This window comes from Lithobates pipiens, unplaced genomic scaffold, assembly GCF_037356315.1.
Source record: "Lithobates pipiens isolate NorthernLeopardFrog02 unplaced genomic scaffold, aLitPip1_a1.2 Scaffold_16, whole genome shotgun sequence".
Classification (NCBI taxonomy): Eukaryota; Metazoa; Chordata; class Amphibia; order Anura; family Ranidae; genus Lithobates; species Lithobates pipiens.
In genome coordinates, this window is record NW_027507748.1 from 562,513,109 (window position 1) to 562,536,518 (window position 23,410).

General features: G+C 41.8%; 1 protein-coding gene across 10 annotated transcripts in view; it reads left to right on the plus strand.

Annotated features, from left to right (window-relative positions):
* Positions 1 to 23,410, plus strand: part of DTX3 (deltex E3 ubiquitin ligase 3) — a 195,451-nt gene that overhangs the window by 73,098 nt on the left and 98,943 nt on the right. For 7 of the 10 annotated variants that reach the window (XM_077483614.1, XM_077483620.1, XM_077483617.1 and 4 more), the window contains one exon: positions 18,529 to 18,601. The gene's annotated coding sequence lies outside the window, so the exon portion shown is untranslated. The remainder of the gene's footprint in view (positions 1 to 18,528; positions 18,602 to 23,410) is intronic. The other 3 variants (XM_077483621.1, XM_077483622.1, XM_077483618.1) reach the window with 1 other exon arrangement.

Sequence of the window (23,410 nt, forward strand, 5' to 3'; positions counted from 1 at the left end):
AAAAAATAAAAATTAAAAAATGAATATGTGTACACATGTAATGAAAATTTCATACATCTAGATTCCGTAGCCCAGTCCAACATCTCAGAACCGGCAAGGCCAAAAGACTATCGTGGTACATATGAGAGACAGATTTAACCCACATGGTACATAAAAGATGTATATGTGTACATAAATGAAACTAACAACCTTAATATCTGGAGTGAGAAAAGAAGATGAATTAGGAATTGTCAATGAAGGCATTGACATCAGTGTCAATATTAAGTCCAAAGGGGACATAGGTTTTGAGGCGATAGACCCAAGACATTTCAAGTTTTGAAATTTCCCTCACTAAAGAACTACCCCGCCAGTGAGGCTTGTATTTGTCAATCCCTAAAAAAAGGGTCTTGGAGGGGTCTTTGTTGTGGAATCTCAAATAGTGCTTAGACACAGAATGGTTTGGAAAACCAATAATGATGTTAGTTATGTGTTCATTAAGTCTGACTTGTAGGGGGCGTTTTGTGCGTCCCACATATTGCAGCCCACAAGGGCATTGCAACATATAGACCACTCCCGTGGTGACACATGTGATACACGGTTTGATACTATGGTCTAGTCCAGTGGCCGTACTAAGAAAAGTGGTGGTCCGTCTCTGATTACAAGAATTCAAAGAACAGACCCTACACTTTCCGCATTTATAAAATCCAGTAAGTTGGTCGAAAAAACCCCTACTCCTAACGGGAGGGTCAACAACATTGGGTGCTAGACGGTTACGTACTGACGAAGCCCCTCTAAATACCACTTGAGGTTTCTCACTGATCACATTTTTCAAGGTGGCATCACCACTGACAATGTGCCAGTGTTTGTTTATCAGTTTTTTTATACTCTTCTGTTGAAGAGAGTAAGTAGTTATAAAGGGGACTTTTCCCTGAAAATCGTTTACACGTGGACCCCTTTCAACTAACAGGTCACCACGGTCGATGTTGGTCACTTCATTGAGGGTTTTGGTCAAAAACTCCTGTTGGTATCCCTTTTCTAAAAATCTGGAGGTAAGTACTTCAGCCTGTACCTGAAATTCCTCTAATCTAGAGCAATTTCGTCTAAGTCTGATATATTGACTTTTGGGGACTGCTCTAAGCCAGGGAATGTGGTGACAACTATCGATAGGGATAAAGGAATTCCTATCCGTGTCTTTAAAGAATGTCGAAGTGACAAAACGGTCCTCTACCACTGAAATGTTCAGGTCCAGAAAATTGATTCTTACCTGGCTCAACTCATAACTAAGACATATGCCCCTTTCATTATTATTCAGGGTCTCTAAAAAGTTCCTCAAATCACTTTCTTGGCCATTCCAAAGGAGGAGGATGTCATCTATATACCTAGCCCACAATCCAATCTGAGGTATATTGTGGGCATAGATGACATCCTCCTCCCACTTGGCCATAAAGAGGTTGGCCAAGCTGGGGGCATATTTAGCCCCCATAGCTACGCCCATGGTCTGTCTGTAGAACTGGCTCCCAAACCAGAAATAGTTATGGGAAGCCGCAAACTGCAGGAGAGACATAAGGAAAGCTACCTGCTGGGTAGAGAGCCTAGGGTCTCTATCTAGATAGGAATGAACTGCAGCAAAACCCAAGTTATGCGGAATGCTCGTATACAGGGAGGCCACATCTGCCGTGACCATCCATGTGTCAGGCCCAGCAGACAGATTTTCTAAAAGATTAATAACATGTCTCGTGTCCTTAACATAGGAAGGGGTCCTTTGGACCAAAGGCTGCAGATATGAATCAATGTATCTGCCCACCCGGGAAGTGATGGAATCAATACCACTAATAATGGGTCTTCCCGGGGGGCAGAGGAGGGTTCTTATGTATTTTTGGTAAGTAGTACAGGATCGGTGTACGTGGGGCTCTAGGGATCAAGAAATGGCTCTCTTTATTATTCAAAAAACCCGCTACCTGCCCTGCCTTAACTAACTTTTGCAATTCCTTTATATAAGTGAATTTTGGATCGGAGGGTAATTTAATGTAAGTATTGGTGTCACCCAGAATTCTATTAATTTCAGCCTCATAATCAACCCGATCCAACACTACAATAGCGCCACCCTTGTCAGCTGGCCTAATGACAAGATCTTTACTCTCGCAAAGAGAGTCCAAACCTTCCTGCAATTCCCTTTTCATTTTACAACTCTTCACTTCCAGTGCATCTAAATCTCTTAAGACAACATCTCTAAAGACACGTAATGCGGCAGGGAGAGTACCGGGAGGGTTAAAAAGTGAGGCATTAGCCATGCCCGAATGAACAACCTGTGGAGCTACATTGTTTGATGTATTCAGATTATATGTGTTAGATGATCCCATCATATATCTTTTAATATTGATCTTCCTCACAAACTTATGTACATCCATATAAGTTTGGAATTTATTTAATTTAGCTGGAGGTACATACTTCAAACCTTTGTCAAGAATTAGTTGTTCTGACTCTGACAAAGTTTTTGAGCTCAAATTAAAAATACCCTTACCTATTACATTCTGGGCCTTTTTAATTGTTCGGGCTCTCCTCCCCCCTCTGGTTCCTCTCCTCTTTCTCCCAATCTTTTGATGCCTTGTGTGGGTTTGTGAAAACCCCAACTGGTGGGTGCATTGAGGCCCAAAGGGCCTACAGCCAGTTGTTCATTAGTAGGAACCTGATGGAATTTAGTTCTTAGAGGTTCCTGGACTGGGACAAAGGAGGCTTGCGGATTACCATCAGCCACAGGGGCGTTAAGGTCACTTAGTGGGAAGAAGGAATTCCCAGTGGGGATGCCATAATTCCACTCAGAATGTCCTCCCATATTGTAATATGGAGAGGGATTGTGATCCCAATAATTGCCCCCCTGTGAGTTCCACCCATCATAATAATTGTTGGGGGGACCTCTTCCTCTTGCATTTGGATATTGTGCCCAGCCTCTCCCTCGAGGTGGATAGTTCATATTTTGAGGGGGTGTGTATTCAACATTCCCATTCACATGACCATTATATGGTCTTGAAGTACCAAAAGGTCTGGATTGGCCCCGAGGGGGAAGTGAACCCCTATTATTACCCCGTCCTCTCCGAGGGGAAGGGTATGCATGATTAGTAGTGTTGGACTGAACTTTATTCATGGATTGGGGTCGTTTTTGGTTAGACGGTTGTAAAGGTGGCCCGGGTTGTGAAACTGCATCGACTATAGGGCCCGCTATCTGTGTGGAACTCACTTCCATGCATTCCTGTGTGGGTCCCACTTCCAACAATTTTTTTTGCCACTCAAAGACAATGTTATTGTTATAATCAGCTAGATCCCTATTGTATTTTTTCTTCTTTTTGGCCCTTTGGTCTCTATCCTCTTTTTCAAGAATTTTTAATAGATTCTGCGATTTTTCTTGATAGTCTATACTTCCTTTGACTGGAAATAGCTTAGTCTGAATTTCTTTTATTTCATCATCCAATTTAGATAATTTAGAGGTTTTCCTACCCACCAAAAATTTTAAAAAAGAGACACCTGCCTCGTTAAAATATTTATACCATTCCTCTAAATGTATGTCACCTTTCTGAGGTGCTACCTCCCACCTCAAACTCCTAGGGACCATTGCGTGTCTAATGTAAGTTTCCAGATAGGCAATGTCCCATTTTTGTGTGATTTTCGGAGATCATGAGGTTTTTTAATCTCATGAAACTTCCTCCCAAATCATCTTCATCATCTCTATAGAGTTCAAATACTCCATCGATGTTCACCACCTTAGTGGCTCTGAAGTCAAAAATATCCATAGAGAATGTATAGAAGAGCCCAGTAAAGGGTATTGGTAACCCGGCAGCAGTAAAGATATCAGAACAGTACAAATGGAAAAAATATACCGCGCTAGGGAAAAACGTGAAAACAAATAAACTATATGTGAAACAGGCAGCAGCAATAGATGTGATATAACACCCAACAGATATACAGAAATAGAAAACTGCGCCAACCCTATACTAAAATAAAATAAAATAAATAACAAAAAATAGTGTCAAAATATGTAAATAATTATCATTAAATGATTATAACGATAAAAAAACTTAAGTGCATAAAAAACACAGCAATACATAAAGAAAAAATAAAAAATAAAAGTCCAATCATGGAAAGTTCATATGTGAGTCCAGATAAGCGTTTGTGACACCACAGTGATTCAACACAATCCAAAAGCGCGTAAAGTGCCCGTCACCGTATGTTGAATGCGCTTACCAGAAAATAAACAAATTAGAGCGTTTGTATATATTCGATGGGTCCCATCAAAAGATATCCTCCTTTTTAGTGGGTCAGCTCTCCATCTCCCAATAGTACCTTCCAGATATTAATATGCTCCGTGGTCCCAATAGGGAGCTCAGTGATTCCCAAAAAAGAAAGGAGCTAACATGGCATAATATCGTTTGGACAGTTTATTAAAAGAAAAAAAGTAGCACACTTACATGTGAATGGATAAAATACAGCTTGTATAAACAGTACATAAAAAGCCGGCCGGCAAACAGGAGCCCGTCCTCCTCTCCAACAACGTGGTGGCGTCACTGCGTGCCCTCCCAGACGCGTTTCGTCATACCTGACGTTGTCAATGGGGAACGGGCAGCGCAGTGACGCTCCGCCTAATAAAGATACTAAAGCGTACCAAGCCTCGTTCTGAGATGCAAGGCTGGGTCCTAATACGCCATTGTAAATAATGGCAAATAGCCCTGAAACAGATACAGTCTGTCCGCTGCTAATAATGCAACGGGACAGCTTGTGATGTAGATCACTAACATCCTAAGCATCATCCGGATGTATCTAATGTTCAAAAAATGAAAAAAAGGCTTGCACATACTAAAAAATGACATTAGATTCAAGCCCATGCATGTTAGTGCGCCGCAGGTGCAAAATAAATATTGCATCAGCACCGCACCACCTCCCGATATATAAAAAAAGGGGACCTAGACATAAAAGGGAATTAACCCAATAATGGAATAGGCAGCATTCTATCCTGTAAGGGAGTCGGTGCAAAGGAAGCTTGCTGAATATCATGTGTCCAGCCCATATGTATCAATGGTCACCAAAAAATATAGGTAGCCAAAAAGTATCACATTATTCAAAAGGTCTTTTTACTATATATTGGCCAAAGAAAATACTATTAAAAATGTTCCATGCGTGTGGGTTTGACAAAATAATCGCATGAAATTGTTCATGCGTCTAAATCAAACCTTTTGATTGCATAGGAACAGTATCTCAATTTATATCCAAGATTCAATCGGAAAAAAGAGAGATCCAAAAATCCAAAATTTAAAAGATATGGAATAAAAATGAAAACTCGAAAATTTAAGATGTGTGATGTATAATGTGTAATGTATGCAAAAAATAAAAATTAAAAAATGAATATGTGTACACATGCAATGAAAATTTCATACATCTAGATTCCGTAGCCCAGTCCAACATCTCAGAACCGGCAAGGCCAAAAGACTATCGTGGTACATATGAGAGACAGATTTAACCCACATGGTACATAAAAGATGTATATGTGTACATAAATGAAACTAACAACCTTAATATCTGGAGTGAGAAAAGAAGATGAATTAGGAATTGTCAATGAAGGCATTGACATCAGTGTCAATATTAAGTCCAAAGGGGACATAGGTTTTGAGGCGATAGACCCAAGACATTTCAAGTTTTGAAATTTCCCTCACTAAAGAACTACCCCGCCAGTGAGGCTTGTATTTGTCAATCCCTAAAAAAAGGGTCTTGGAGGGGTCTTTGTTGTGGAATCTCAAATAGTGCTTAGACACAGAATGGTTTGGAAAACCAATAATGATGTTAGTTATGTGTTCATTAAGTCTGACTTGTAGGGGGCGTTTTGTGCGTCCCACATATTGCAGCCCACAAGGGCATTGCAACATATAGACCACTCCCGTGGTGACACATGTGATACACGGTTTGATACTATGGTCTAGTCCAGTGGCCGTACTAAGAAAAGTGGTGGTCCGTCTCTGATTACAAGAATTCAAAGAACAGACCCTACACTTTCCGCATTTATAAAATCCAGTAAGTTGGTCGAAAAAACCCCTACTCCTAACGGGAGGGTCAACAACATTGGGTGCTAGACGGTTACGTACTGACGAAGCCCCTCTAAATACCACTTGAGGTTTCTCACTGATCACATTTTTCAAGGTGGCATCACCACTGACAATGTGCCAGTGTTTGTTTATCAGTTTTTTTATACTCTTCTGTTGAAGAGAGTAAGTAGTTATAAAGGGGACTTTTCCCTGAAAATCGTTTACACGTGGACCCCTTTCAACTAACAGGTCACCACGGTCGATGTTGGTCACTTCATTGAGGGTTTTGGTCAAAAACTCCTGTTGGTATCCCTTTTCTAAAAATCTGGAGGTAAGTACTTCAGCCTGTACCTGAAATTCCTCTAATCTAGAGCAATTTCGTCTTTAAAGACACGGATAGGAATTCCTTTATCCCTATCGATAGTTGTCACCACATTCCCTGGCTTAGAGCAGTCCCCAAAAGTCAATATATCAGACTTAGACGAAATTGCTCTAGATTAGAGGAATTTCAGGTACAGGCTGAAGTACTTACCTCCAGATTTTTAGAAAAGGGATACCAACAGGAGTTTTTGACCAAAACCCTCAATGAAGTGACCAACATCGACCGTGGTGACCTGTTAGTTGAAAGGGGTCCACGTGTAAACGATTTTCAGGGAAAAGTCCCCTTTATAACTACTTACTCTCTTCAACAGAAGAGTATAAAAAAACTGATAAACAAACACTGGCACATTGTCAGTGGTGATGCCACCTTGAAAAATGTGATCAGTGAGAAACCTCAAGTGGTATTTAGAGGGGCTTCGTCAGTACGTAACCGTCTAGCACCCAATGTTGTTGACCCTCCCGTTAGGAGTAGGGGTTTTTTCGACCAACTTACTGGATTTTATAAATGCGGAAAGTGTAGGGTCTGTTCTTTGAATTCTTGTAATCAGAGACGGACCACCACTTTTCTTAGTACGGCCACTGGACTAGACCATAGTATCAAACCGTGTATCACATGTGTCACCACGGGAGTGGTCTATATGTTGCAATGCCCTTGTGGGCTGCAATATGTGGGACGCACAAAACGCCCCCTACAAGTCAGACTTAATGAACACATAACTAACATCATTATTGGTTTTCCAAACCATTCTGTGTCTAAGCACTATTTGAGATTCCACAACAAAGACCCCTCCAAGACCCTTTTTTTAGGGATTGACAAATACAAGCCTCACTGGCGGGGTAGTTCTTTAGTGAGGGAAATTTCAAAACTTGAAATGTCTTGGGTCTATCGCCTCAAAACCTATGTCCCCTTTGGACTTAATATTGACACTGATGTCAATGCCTTCATTGACAATTCCTAATTCATCTTCTTTTCTCACTCCAGATATTAAGGTTGTTAGTTTCATTTATGTACACATATACATCTTTTATGTACCATGTGGGTTAAATCTGTCTCTCATATGTACCACGATAGTCTTTTGGCCTTGCCGGTTCTGAGATGTTGGACTGGGCTACGGAATCTAGATGTATGAAATTTTCATTACATGTGTACACATATTCATTTTTTAATTTTTATTTTTTGCATACATTACACATTATACATCACACATCTTAAATTTTCGAGTTTTCATTTTTATTCCATATCTTTTAAATTTTGGATTTTTGGATCTCTCTTTTTTCCGATTGAATCTTGGATATAAATTGAGATACTGTTCCTATGCAATCAAAAGGTTTGATTTAGACGCATGAACAATTTCATGCGATTATTTTGTCAAACCCACACGCATGGAACATTTTTAATAGTATTTTCTTTGGCCAATATATAGTAAAAAGACCTTTTGAATAATGTGATACTTTTTGGCTACCTATATTTTTTGGTGACCATTGATACATATGGGCTGGACACATGATATTCAGCATGCTTCCTTTGCACCGACTCCCTTACAGGATAGAATGCTGCCTATTCCATTATTGGGTTAATTCCCTTTTATGTCTAGGTCCCCTTTTTTTATATATCGGGAGGTGGTGCGGTGCTGATGCAATATTTATTTTGCACCTGCGGCGCACTAACATGCATGGGCTTGAATCTAATGTCATTTTTTAGTATGTGCAAGCCTTTTTTTCATTTTTTGAACATTAGATACATCCGGATGATGCTTAGGATGTTAGTGATCTACATCACAAGCTGTCCCGTTGCATTATTAGCAGCGGACAGACTGTATCTGTTTCAGGGCTATTTGCCATTATTTACAATGGCGTATTAGGACCCAGCCTTGCATCTCAGAACGAGGCTTGGTACGCTTTAGTATCTTTATTAGGCGGAGCGTCACTGCGCTGCCCGTTCCCCATTGACAACGTCAGGTATGACGAAATGCGTCTGGGAGGGCACGCAGTGACGCCACCACGTTGTTGGAGAGGAGGACGGGCTCCTGTTTGCCGGCCGGCTTTTTATGTACTGTTTATACAAGCTGTATTTTATCCATTCACATGTAAGTGTGCTACTTTTTTTCTTTTAATAAACTGTCCAAACGATATTATGCCATGTTAGCTCCTTTCTTTTTTGGGAATCACTGAGCTCCCTATTGGGACCACGGAGCATATTAATATCTGGAAGGTACTATTGGGAGATGGAGAGCTGACCCACTAAAAAGGAGGATATCTTTTGATGGGACCCATCGAATATATACAAACGCTCTAATTTGTTTATTTTCTGGTAAGCGCATTCAACATACGGTGACGGGCACTTTACGCGCTTTTGGATTGTGTTGAATCACTGTGGTGTCACAAACGCTTATCTGGACTCACATATGAACTTTCCATGATTGGACTTTTATTTTTTATTTTTTCTTTATGTATTGCTGTGTTTTTTATGCACTTGAGTTTTTTTATCGTTATAATCATTTAATGATAATTATTTACATATTTTGACACTATTTTTTGTTATTTATTTTATTTTATTTTAGTATAGGGTTGGCGCAGTTTTCTATTTCTGTATATCTGTTGGGTGTTATATCACATCTATTGCTGCTGCCTGTTTCACATATAGTTTATTTGTTTTCACGTTTTTCCCTAGCGCGGTATATTTTTTCCATTTGTACTGTTCTGATATCTTTACTGCTGCCGGGTTACCAATACCCTTTACTGGGCTCTTCTATACATTCTCTATGGATATTTTTGACTTCAGAGCCACTAAGGTGGTGAACATCGATGGAGTATTTGAACTCCATAGAGATGATGAAGATGATTTGGGAGGAAGTTTCATGAGATTAAAAAACCTCATGATCTCCGAAAATCACACCAAATGGGACATTGCCTATCTGGAAACTTACATTAGACACGCAATGGTCCCTAGGAGTTTGAGGTGGGAGGTAGCACCTCAGAAAGGTGACATACATTTAGAGGAATGGTATAAATATTTTAACGAGGCAGGTGTCTCTTTTTTAAAATTTTTGGTGGGTAGGAAAACCTCTAAATTATCTAAATTGGATGATGAAATAAAAGAAATTCAGACTAAGCTATTTCCAGTCAAAGGAAGTATAGACTATCAAGAAAAATCGCAGAATCTATTAAAAATTCTTGAAAAAGAGGATAGAGACCAAAGGGCCAAAAAGAAGAAAAAATACAATAGGGATCTAGCTGATTATAACAATAACATTGTCTTTGAGTGGCAAAAAAAATTGTTGGAAGTGGGACCCACACAGGAATGCATGGAAGTGAGTTCCACACAGATAGCGGGCCCTATAGTCGATGCAGTTTCACAACCCGGGCCACCTTTACAACCGTCTAACCAAAAACGACCCCAATCCATGAATAAAGTTCAGTCCAACACTACTAATCATGCATACCCTTCCCCTCGGAGAGGACGGGGTAATAATAGGGGTTCACTTCCCCCTCGGGGCCAATCCAGACCTTTTGGTACTTCGAGACCATATAATGGTCATGTGAATGGGAATGTTGAATACACACCCCCTCAAAATATGAACTATCCACCTCGAGGGAGAGGCTGGGCACAATATCCAAATGCAAGAGGAAGAGGTCCCCCCAACAATTATTATGATGGGTGGAACTCACAGGGGGGCAATTATTGGGATCACAATCCCTCTCCATATTACAATATGGGAGGACATTCTGAGTGGAATTATGGCATCCCCACTGGGAATTCCTTCTTCCCACTAAGTGACCTTAACGCCCCTGTGGCTGATGGTAATCCGCAAGCCTCCTTTGTCCCAGTCCAGGAACCTCTAAGAACTAAATTCCATCAGGTTCCTACTAATGAACAACTGGCTGTAGGCCCTTTGGGCCTCAATGCACCCACCAGTTGGGGTTTTCACAAACCCACACAAGGCATCAAAAGATTGGGAGAAAGAGGAGAGGAACCAGAGGGGGGAGGAGAGCCCGAACAATTAAAAAGGCCCAGAATGTAATAGGTAAGGGTATTTTTAATTTGAGCTCAAAAACTTTGTCAGAGTCAGAACAACTAATTCTTGACAAAGGTTTGAAGTATGTACCTCCAGCTAAATTAAATAAATTCCAAACTTATATGGATGTACATAAGTTTGTGAGGAAGATCAATATTAAAAGATATATGATGGGATCATCTAACACATATAATCTGAATACATCAAACAATGTAGCTCCACAGGTTGTTCATTCGGGCATGGCTAATGCCTCACTTTTTAACCCTCCCGGTACTCTCCCTGCCGCATTACGTGTCTTTAGAGATGTTGTCTTAAGAGATTTAGATGCACTGGAAGTGAAGAGTTGTAAAATGAAAAGGGAATTGCAGGAAGGTTTGGACTCTCTTTGCGAGAGTAAAGATCTTGTCATTAGGCCAGCTGACAAGGGTGGCGCTATTGTAGTGTTGGATCGGGTTGATTATGAGGCTGAAATTAATAGAATTCTGGGTGACACCAATACTTACATTAAATTACCCTCCGATCCAAAATTCACTTATATAAAGGAATTGCAAAAGTTAGTTAAGGCAGGGCAGGTAGCGGGTTTTTTGAATAATAAAGAGAGCCATTTCTTGATCCCTAGAGCCCCACGTACACCGATCCTGTACTACTTACCAAAAATACATAAGAACCCTGTCTGCCCCCCGGGAAGACCCATTATTAGTGGTATTGATTCCATCACTTCCCGGGTGGGCAGATACATTGATTCATATCTGCAGCCTTTGGTCCAAAGGACCCCTTCCTATGTTAAGGACACGAGACATGTTATTAATCTTTTAGAAAATCTGTCTGCTGGGCCTGACACATGGATGGTCACGGCAGATGTGGCCTCCCTGTATACGAGCATTCCGCATAACTTGGGTTTTGCTGCAGTTCATTCCTATCTAGATAGAGACCCTAGGCTCTCTACCCAGCAGGTAGCTTTCCTTATGTCTCTCCTGCAGTTTGCGGCTTCCCATAACTATTTCTGGTTTGGGAGCCAGTTCTACAGACAGACCATGGGCGTAGCTATGGGGGCTAAATATGCCCCCAGCTTGGCCAACCTCTTTATGGCCAAGTGGGAGGAGGATGTCATCTATGCCCACAATATACCTCAGATTGGATTGTGGGCTAGGTATATAGATGACATCCTCCTCTTTTGGAATGGCCAAGAAAGTGATTTGAGGAACTTTTTAGAGACCCTGAATAATAATGAAAGGGGCATATGTCTTAGTTATGAGTTGAGCCAGGTAAGAATCAATTTTCTGGACCTGAACATTTCAGTGGTAGAGGACCGTTTTGTCACTTCGACATTCTTTAAAGACACGGATAGGAATTCCTTTATCCCTATCGATAGTTGTCGCCACATTCCCTGGCTTAGAGCAGTCCCCAAAAGTCAATATATCAGACTTAGACGAAATTGCTCTAGATTAGAGGAATTTCAGGTACAGGCTGAAGTACTTACCTCCAGATTTTTAGAAAAGGGATACCAACAGGAGTTTTTGACCAAAACCCTCAATGAAGTGACCAACATCGACCGTGGTGACCTGTTAGTTGAAAGGGGTCCACGTGTAAACGATTTTCAGGGAAAAGTCCCCTTTATAACTACTTACTCTCTTCAACAGAAGAGTATAAAAAAACTGATAAACAAACACTGGCACATTGTCAGTGGTGATGCCACCTTGAAAAATGTGATCAGTGAGAAACCTCAAGTGGTATTTAGAGGGGCTTCGTCAGTACGTAACCGTCTAGCACCCAATGTTGTTGACCCTCCCGTTAGGAGTAGGGGTTTTTTCGACCAACTTACTGGATTTTATAAATGCGGAAAGTGTAGGGTCTGTTCTTTGAATTCTTGTAATCAGAGACGGACCACCACTTTTCTTAGTACGGCCACTGGACTAGACCATAGTATCAAACCGTGTATCACATGTGTCACCACGGGAGTGGTCTATATGTTGCAATGCCCTTGTGGGCTGCAATATGTGGGACGCACAAAACGCCCCCTACAAGTCAGACTTAATGAACACATAACTAACATCATTATTGGTTTTCCAAACCATTCTGTGTCTAAGCACTATTTGAGATTCCACAACAAAGACCCCTCCAAGACCCTTTTTTTAGGGATTGACAAATACAAGCCTCACTGGCGGGGTAGTTCTTTAGTGAGGGAAATTTCAAAACTTGAAATGTCTTGGGTCTATCGCCTCAAAACCTATGTCCCCTTTGGACTTAATATTGACACTGATGTCAATGCCTTCATTGACAATTCCTAATTCATCTTCTTTTCTCACTCCAGATATTAAGGTTGTTAGTTTCATTTATGTACACATATACATCTTTTATGTACCATGTGGGTTAAATCTGTCTCTCATATGTACCACGATAGTCTTTTGGCCTTGCCGGTTCTGAGATGTTGGACTGGGCTACGGAATCTAGATGTATGAAATTTTCATTACATGTGTACACATATTCATTTTTTAATTTTTATTTTTTGCATACATTACACATTATACATCACACATCTTAAATTTTCGAGTTTTCATTTTTATTCCATATCTTTTAAATTTTGGATTTTTGGATCTCTCTTTTTTCCGATTGAATCTTGGATATAAATTGAGATACTGTTCCTATGCAATCAAAAGGTTTGATTTAGACGCATGAACAATTTCATGCGATTATTTTGTCAAACCCACACGCATGGAACATTTTTAATAGTATTTTCTTTGGCCAATATATAGTAAAAAGACCTTTTGAATAATGTGATACTTTTTGGCTACCTATATTTTTTGGTGACCATTGATACATATGGGCTGGACACATGATATTCAGCATGCTTCCTTTGCACCGACTCCCTTACAGGATAGAATGCTGCCTATTCCATTATTGGGTTAATTCCCTTTTATGTCTAGGTCCCCTTTTTTTATATATCGGGAGGTGGTGCGGTGCTGATGCAATATTTATTTTGCACCTGCGGCGCACTAACATGCATGGGCTTGAATCTAATGTCATTTTTTAGTATGTGCAAGCCTTTTTTTCATTTTTTGAACATTAGATACATCCGGATGATGCTTAGGATGTTAGTGATCTACATCACAAGCTGTCCCGTTGCATTATTAGCAGCGGACAGACTGTATCTGTTTCAGGGCTATTTGCCATTATTTACAATGGCGTATTAGGACCCAGCCTTGCATCTCAGAACGAGGCTTGGTACGCTTTAGTATCTTTATTAGGCGGAGCGTCACTGCGCTGCCCGTTCCCCATTGACAACGTCAGGTATGACGAAATGCGTCTGGGAGGGCACGCAGTGACGCCACCACGTTGTTGGAGAGGAGGACGGGCTCCTGTTTGCCGGCCGGCTTTTTATGTACTGTTTATACAAGCTGTATTTTATCCATTCACATGTAAGTGTGCTACTTTTTTTCTTTTAATAAACTGTCCAAACGATATTATGCCATGTTAGCTCCTTTCTTTTTTGGGAATCACTGAGCTCCCTATTGGGACCACGGAGCATATTAATATCTGGAAGGTACTATTGGGAGATGGAGAGCTGACCCACTAAAAAGGAGGATATCTTTTGATGGGACCCATCGAATATATACAAACGCTCTAATTTGTTTATTTTCTGGTAAGCGCATTCAACATACGGTGACGGGCACTTTACGCGCTTTTGGATTGTGTTGAATCACTGTGGTGTCACAAACGCTTATCTGGACTCACATATGAACTTTCCATGATTGGACTTTTATTTTTTATTTTTTCTTTATGTATTGCTGTGTTTTTTATGCACTTGAGTTTTTTTATCGTTATAATCATTTAATGATAATTATTTACATATTTTGACACTATTTTTTGTTATTTATTTTATTTTATTTTAGTATAGGGTTGGCGCAGTTTTCTATTTCTGTATATCTGTTGGGTGTTATATCACATCTATTGCTGCTGCCTGTTTCACATATAGTTTATTTGTTTTCACGTTTTTCCCTAGCGCGGTATATTTTTTCCAATTAGACATCTTTGTTGTCCAGCCTGGGTAGCAACCATGGCTCCCTCCATATATACCACCAGTGGCGGCCCTTCCACTGGCACGACCCCCCCATCCATGTGTCCAGCCCCCTAATCTACATGCGGGGAGCTGGACGCGTGGATTCCAATCGGGAATCCAGAGGCTTTAATAGGCTTCAAAAAAGGGTGGGCTTGGGGTGCAGAGCATTGCGCCCCGAGCCCACCCAGTTGTGTGCCAATAACTAATGAATATTTGCTATTGTCACACTGATTCACCTTCCGGGCAATTGGGAATCGGGTCCTAAGACCGGTCACCCAATTGGCTGAAAGGACAGGAGATCCTATTGGCCGCCTAGGAGGAGGAGGGAGGAGACGCATGGCTGCCGTGAGGAGATGTAGGCGAAGCCGTCGCCCAGAGGGTAGCGCTACCTGTTTGATGGGGTAAGAGCGGTGCTGGGGGAGGGGGGTGTTGGGTGCAGGTGACCGGACCGACCCGGGAGGGGGGGGGGGTTGTTGGTGGCTGTGGATGCATTGTTTGCTGTCCCCCCCCCTCCGGAAAAAAAAAACAGCCGCCACTGGACACAATGCAGGATTGAGCTTAGCCACCTAGGGACAGGAAAATAAAGGACACTTCTGACATGGCAGTCAACACTCCTGGAAGTGTCAGTTTCCCAGCTGACTTCAGTTGATCATTCCTAACAGACAGCAGGAAAGGTAAGTATTTACTACTTTTTGCAGGCTTTTTTCTGTTGGCAGATTTAAATTAAATTAAGGACAGGGTCGCTTTAAGGCCAACTCTAGGCAACTAAATAAACATAAAATACATAAATAAAAGCTGTTTTACCTGCCAAAGGATTTTAAAAGTATATGTGAACCCTTACCTTGTAAAACAACCCATTCAGGTAAAAATAGAAATTAAATGCAAAACGTGTGTGTGTGACCATGCTGGAAAGGATATGCTCCCATGCCTAGCGTGGTCAGTATGAATGAGGAGAGCAGGACAACTGGCAGGAACACCAGTTATTTCACACAAAGGAAGCAATACATAGAGGACAGGGGGTAATATATCCTTTAACTTTGCTCCGTGTGTTCTGAGATTTACAATTTTCTTGACCACCAACCTAGTGTCTGGACTACTAAAGAGCGGCAGCAGACTGATTAGTTCATTTCTCTAATCACTCTTCTTATATATGTATGTTCTTTGTCAACACATTTGTAGGCAACACCCCTCATCGGCTCTCTGCCCTGCCTCTCCCTCTCACAGTCTAAGTGCTGCTGTATAGGGGAATAGAAGAGGCTGATGCCAAGTCAAATTCAAATACTTACACCAGTTGCATTTAAAAATACATTTAATGATTTACTAATGAATGCAAAAGCTGCATTAGTATGTGTATTTGTATGTGCCCAGAGTTCAGCTTTAAAAATCACATAGCTGTACCAAGTGGCAGTTTCAGTGAGAAAGCCTGTGTTCAGTGGGCATAGAATCTGCGAATAAATGACACTATGAAGATTGATAGTATAACATAAACACTTCAACGTATACAATTACTTATTTATCTCTTAAACTGATATACAGGATCTTTGGTAAATCAGCACACATGTTTTGTTCACAATAGGAGGCATTTGTGGGCGAGTAAGACATATTTTACTAAATGTGTGGGTACTTTACTGTTGGCTGTGTTTATATAGCAGCCGTATAAAGGGCCATGTGATTTTTAAGGGCTTTTTATCTGTGATAGTTGCAGAGGTAGGATGCCAGAAACCCTATACTCACACACAACCATATCACAAACCATTTAGGGTTATTACGGATCAGGGTGCTTATACAGAGTACCGATCGGGCTGCTTATACAGAGTACCGATCGGGCTGCTTATACAGAGTACCGATCGGGCTGCTTATACAGAGTACCGATCGGGCTGCTTATACAGAGTACCGATCGGGGTGCTTATACAGAGTACCGATCGGGGTGCTTATACAGAGTGCCGATCGGGCTGCTTATACAGAGTGCCGATCGGGCTGCTTATACAGAGTACCGATCGGGGTGCTTATACAGAGTACCGATCGGGGTGCTTATACAGAGTGCCGATCGGGGTGCTTATACAGAGTGCCGATCGGGCTGCTTATACAGAGTGCCGATCGGGCTGCTTATACAGAGTGCCGATCGGGCTGCTTATACAGAGTGCCGATCGGGCTGCTTATACAGAGTGCCGATCGGGCTGCTTATACAGAGTGCCGATCGGGCTGCTTATACAGAGTGCCGATCGGGCTGCTTATACAGAGTGCCGATCGGGCTGCTTATACAGAGTGCCGATCGGGCTGCTTATACAGAGTGCCGATCGGGCTGCTTATACAGAGTGCCGATCGGGCTGCTTATACAGAGTGCCGATCGGGCTGCTTATACAGAGTGCCGATCGGGGTGCTTATACAGAGTGCCGATCGGGGTGCTTATACAGAGTGCCGATCGGGGTGCTTATACAGAGTGCCGATCGGGGTGCTTTACAGATTACAGATCAGGGTGCTTATACAGAGTGCCGATCGGGGTGCTTATACAGAGTGCCGATCGGGGTGCTTATACAGAGTGCCGATCGGGGTGCTTATACAGAGTGCCGATCGGGGTGCTTTACAGATTACAGATCAGGGTGCTTATACCTTCATGCACAACTTTTTTCTACCAGATTTAATATCCACAAGCCATGACTGTTCTGTGAACTGCATCCTTATAGCTCATCAAAATGTATCTGATTCGTTTTATTGGTAACTACATTATCCAGGGGAGTCACAGAATATACATAAAGTGACATACAAAAGTGTATTACATTCATATGTTTTGTTATGCAAATGGAACTTCTTAGAGAGACAGTATCGATCTGTTGCAAAGGGTATTTATGACCCCCATATACTTACCTTACCTGCACTCCTTAGCAGCCGCTTGCTTTCAGATTTGTACCTCCTCTGTGGCAGTGCCTGGACATAGCAGCCAATCCCTTGACCTAAGTCAATGTCACATGACCAGGGGAACGACATCACTGCTCCCTCGAGTCGCCAGCATAATTGATATTTTTATCAGATGCAAAGGAACGGTGAGCTATGAGGGAGTGCAGTTAGGTTGAGTATAATGGGTCAGAGGATGCTCTTTACAGAGCTGCTGTCACCTTGCCCTGAATGCCCCAATAATCACACAGGAAGTCTGAAAAATCTCTCTAAAAATAAAGCTAGCCATACACAGAACAAAATTTGGCCAGTTCAGCAGGGACTGACCAAATTTCGATCTATGTGTGTGTCTCCCTGTTGGACAGAAGTTGTTTGTCAGATTGACGTCTGTTGAAAAGACAAGATGGAAAACTTTTGTCGCCAGGGAAGAGGAGGATCAAGTAAGTAAGGCCCCTTTCACACTGGCGGAGTCCGCCTGCTCAGGAGGCAATCTCTCAGCTGATCCCCCGCTGAGCAGGCGGATGTCAGGTCAGTGTCTGCTCTGCTGATGCAGAACGGATACAGACATAGGGGTTTATTTACTAAAGCTAGAGAGCTCAAAATCAGTCACACTTGTTCAGAGAAACCAATCGGCTTCTAACCTAAGCTTGTTTAATTAAGCTTTGCCAATAAAACCTGGAAGCTCATTGGTTTCTATGTATAAGTGTGACTGATCTTGCACCATCTAGCTTTAGTAAATAAACCCCATAGTCCGCTGCCCTCTATGGGCTGCTGAGTGTGAACTGACCGCCTGTCTGTTTCCATCTGACTGTCATCCAATCTGCCAGACGGATGGGGAATGGATCCCTGTCCGTCTGTTTTTAGTATAACGAATCAGATGTCGGCGAGTGTCAACAGACACATTTGTGTTGACATCCGCCGCTCCACAGAGAGAAATGGATGATCTGATTGGGTCTGCCTAAAAAACTAACAAGCGGACCCTATCGTCTGTCTGTGTGAAAGGGGCCTTCAACTGCTTTTTCCCCACCCTAGACCTAAACAAGGATTTAATACTTGCATTGCAGTGATAACTGAGATAAACGCCATTTTCTGTTTTCTGTTTTGCTGTATAATTGACATTCGTTTTCTTTGTTTGTAGACGGAGCCTTTTTGATCTCCTGAGCCTGGTTAGTTCTCCGGTTGTGTCCGGGATTTCAGAGTGAGTGTCAGAGGTATGTGTTCTTCATATCATTATATGAGAAAAAAAAGATCCCTGTGTTCCATATGAAAATGCTATGGCATGTGTTTATGTGATTTTTTTTTCAGAATAATATTACCCTTCTGGCTCTTAATTTTATTCTGCAGTAAGACAAATGTTATAATCTTTAGCAATCAACCAGAATTCTTCTGTGTTAAAAATTTTCTATGGGTTCTCTGACCCTCTCCTTAATCTATTATGCCCAATGCTGGTGTCTCCCATTCATCTCTATAGATCTTGTGGTTGCGGTACCTGGAGGAAATCAAATGTAAGCCCTGCCTCAAAGTGAGACTGCGCTGCATCTGAGGTCTGATTTTTGGTAGTTAAAGGGGTTGTAAAGGTTTGTTTTTTATTTTCTAAATAGGTTCCTCTAAGCTAGTGCATTGTTGGTTCACTTACCTTTTCCTTTGATTTCCCTTCTAAATGTTTTTTTTCTTTGTTTTCTTTGTCTGAATTTCTCACTTCCTGTTCCTCCTCAGTAAGCTGTTCTGGCTGACTAACCACCGCTCGGATGATGGTGAGAAGTTTACTGAGGAGAAACAGGAAGTGAGATATTCAGACAAAGAAAAAAAACATTTAGAAGGGAAATCAAAGGAAAAGGTAAGTGAACCAACAATGCACTAGCTTAGAGGAACCTATGTAGAAAATAAAAAATTAACCTTTACAACCCCTTTAAGGGGGATCTCTACAGGGCTTTTAGTGCAAATGTACATATGTACTTTAACAGTCCAGAGTAAAGTGACCCTGCATGTAACAAAGATAGGCCAAAGCTACCCTGCAAAGAATAAGTGGTATAAGTTGGCCACATAGATGGATAAAATTTAGAAGAAAAATTCCTAGGAAACGCCTTAAGAAAATTTGTACAAAAACTCTCAGAATATTTGAATGTCGTTCGAAAGATTTTATTTGCTTTTAACATTTGATTTAGGTAAGAATGGACTTTTCCAAACCAAAACAATGTACACTGTTAGAAATCTGTTTGAGAAAATGTTTCCATTCTCCTTTGAATTTTCTTGTCACTGTGATCGAAAACGAACATCAATTTGACCCACTAATGATTACAAAAATAAGCAAACTTTCTTAGAACATTCTTTTCTTAAGAATGTGTGTTCAAAATTCTACCCATCTATGGCCAGCTTTTACCATTCTTCTCATTGGCGGCCATAAACATCACATTTTTGCAAAGCTCAAGGCGGTGGTTTCTGACACTTCCGGTTTGTATTGGATAGCATGTTCCCCACCTTTGCTGGTGGTTTCTCCTGACAACCTGTAACTCTAGAAGACACAGTAGCTGGAGGAACCACAGTGTCCAGCAGGTAAAGCCTTATCCAACACATCCAAAAGCCTTGGATAACATCGGCACACAGAACACGCACCTAAAAATTCCACTCACCACCCACCAGAGAGGCACGTATGTACCTAAAGCCTAGTACACATGGGTGGAATGTCTGGCGACATCGGCCGGTTCAATAAAAACTGGCTAACATTCAGCCCGTGTGTACGGCAGCTGGTCGGCTTCTTTCCGACGTGCTTGCTGGGAAACCAGCAGCCAACCAGCTCCCGATTAGCTGACCAGAGTGTTCTGGCAGGGGGGCCACAACACAATAGACCAGCAGCGGAGATTGCTGTACTAACATTGGATTGTTAGTATAACGGCTCTGACCGGAGCTGTACATTTTTTTTTGTTTTCGTTCAACCTGCTGGGTTAAATAAAATAAAAAAGACTAATGGTGTATACTAGGCTTTATTCTTTAACTATTGGCTTTGTCCTCTCTTTGTTACTGAGGTGACAGAGTCTCTATAGTTGTTTTAAAATTTGCATATGAATACGTTTAGGTTACTGTAAATAATCTTATTGATGTTTTAATACCTTTTGTAATTATATATGTACATGTAGCCATCCATTAAGGTTGTTCCTGATCCTTTTTATCTTATGTCTAATCCCTTAGACAGGTCTGTTTGAGAACAATAGACTTTCTGCTTCTTCTAATTACATGAAACCCCAATATTGCTCCTAGTAACATGTAAACTTTAGGGGTGAGGGTGCTCAGGAACAGTGGTATTTATAATGTATGGGAAGAAGGTATTTGCTGGAAATAGTTATGGGATTGTCATGTAAAGTATGAATTGTCAGGATAGGTACACTATGTTAAAGTAATACTGAAGGCTCATGTTTAATATTTTTAAAATGACAAACATGTTATACTCAACTTGCTCTGTGTAATGGTTTTGCACAGAGCAGCCTTGATCCTCCTGATCTCAGGTCCCCTGCCAGCTCTCTGGGCTCCAGCCCCTCGCTGAGTGCCCCAATAGCAAGCCGCTTGTTGTGGGGTCACTTGTGCATGCTCGCTCCCGAGCTCTTCATGTTCATAAGACACACAGAATGGTACTTGGCTTTGCCCCCCTCCCTCTTTGGCTCTGATTGACAACAGTGGAAGCCAATAACTCCTGCTGCTGTATCTGAGCCAATAAGGAGCAAGAGACCTGAGAGAGCCTCGGCTCTCGTGCACATTGCTGGATCAAGATCAGGCTCGGGTATGTATTTAGGGGGGCTGTGGGGGAAGCTGCATGCGGAAGATTCTCTTACATTGCTGCATAGAATAGTTTCTGTAATGTGACTAATAGGAAGGTTTTGGGGGGGGGGGTCGCTTCTATTTATTTTTTTGATACTATGGGGGTTATTTACTAAAGGAAAATCCACTTTGCACTACAAGTGCACTTGGAAGTAAAGTCGCTGTAGATCCGAGGGGGACATGCAAGGAAAATAAAAAACAGCATTTTAGCTTGCACATGATTGGATGATAAAATCAGCAGAGCTTCCCCTTATTTCAGATCTACGCCTTAGATTTAGAGCGACTGTACTTCCAAGTGCACTTGCAGTGCAAAGTGGATTTGCCTTTTCGGAAATAACCCCCTATGTGATAAAAATTTTGGAGATCCCGGTGTACTGGTGACACTTCCTTCTCATGATTGCAGTCGGTTCCAGCCGTTGGTCATTTCAGCACCCAATTTAAGATATAGTCATTTGTGCAGGTACGTGTGCTTTGGGAGTATTGCACTAAAGAGCGAGTTCTCTCAATCCCTGTGCTGGTGACATCTTGCAAAAAAAATTAAAAATTAGGTTGGAGTTCCCCTTTAACAATCTTTGATTCACTTGCAATATGGGGGAGTTTAATGGAGGATTAAATCTCTACTGTGTACTGCTTGTCTCCTGAGATTTTTGTGATTCTTATTGTGGTAGACTGTGCATGACTGTCAGTTATATTCAATGAAAAGGGGGAAAAGGTAATTAAATTTAACTGAGAAGATGAAGAGCCAACACTAATTATGTTGTAGTTAGAAAATGCTGTAAAGGTCAACTTGCACTTCTACAGCGCGTGCTGACTTTTACATTGGGCAGACTAACTCCTGAATTTTACATTTAATTAGCCCACATCCGCTTTAATCGAGCGCTGCAGTGACAGCATTGCTTTGAAGGGTAGATCATTTTTCTGCTGAGAATTTGTACTTTATTTGAAGACCATAAATATTGTTCTTTTCCACAGACAGGAAAAAAACACAGTCTTAACTAATTGTATGTAGATGTCGAGAGCGGGATTCAGGTAGCTAATTGCGGCAAGAACTGGGTAATGGGCACATACTGTTCTCCCATTGAGGAGCGGGGTATTTCTAGGGGTCTGTGAAAGGCTGATTTATGCAACAGCGACCCATTGCACTTCATTCCATCCCCAACATAGTGAACAGAACTGTTCTGATGCACCAGAGCATGCTGGGAGATACAGACCCTGAAAGTCATTTTAGAGAGAATGACGACCCGTTTAGATCTATGCATGTGCGTAAAGCATCTTTGTAGTGTTAGGCAAGTCATTTGTCGTGATTCAGTGTGAGTTTTCTTTGTACGTTGACATGCGTTTTGATGTGCTTCAGTGCATTTAGAAGTTGGAGTGGATAAGGTAAACGGCCATTGACCAAGCCTTGTCAGCACCTGTTGGCAGTGCATCAAAACGCATGTCTTATATTTGGTTTGAATTGCTGCCATGAACTTTTATGGGCTTCCCAGTGCAGTAAAATGCAGGAGGAAATGAAAATGTCTGATTTTTCCCAAACACACCACACTGCAGTACTGAGATGGGCAGTATTTACTTAAGGCCAATATACTGTGCACTGCAAGCAGTTGCTCTAGATGGGAAGCCCTGTTGATTTGTATCATCCAATCATGTGCTGTTTTTTTATTTTCCTAGCATGTGATTGGGTACTTTTTGCAAAGTGAAGCTCTACCTCATTTACTAAGCTCTGGCGCAACTGCAATTGCAGGCCATAGTATATTTGCCTTTAGTATGACATACCATGACATGCGTGTTTTTATAGTGCATCTGAACATTAAAATTAAAATGTAACAGTGCAAATGGGCCCTAAAAGTCTTGCTTGGTACCCTTAGTTAAAGAGGAGTTCCACCCAAAATTGGAACTTCCACTCGCTGTACTCCTTCCCCCCTCCGGTGACACATTTGGCACCTTTTGGGGCAGGGAGGGGGGACAGGATACCTGTGAAGGGTATCCTGTCCCCACTTCCGGGAGCCTCAGCCGCGGGTATTTGTGTCATCAATGGGGCTTCCTCCTCCTACCCCGGCCGCTGGGCTAGTGGGAGAGAGGAGCGGAGCCGAGCCTTGCGCATGCATGGTAGAGTTTCCGGCGTGAAGCCGTGAGGCTACGCTGCCGGATTCCCTTACTTACAGTGGAGGCGGCATGCACACGATAGCTGATGGAAACATCCGTTGCGGTGC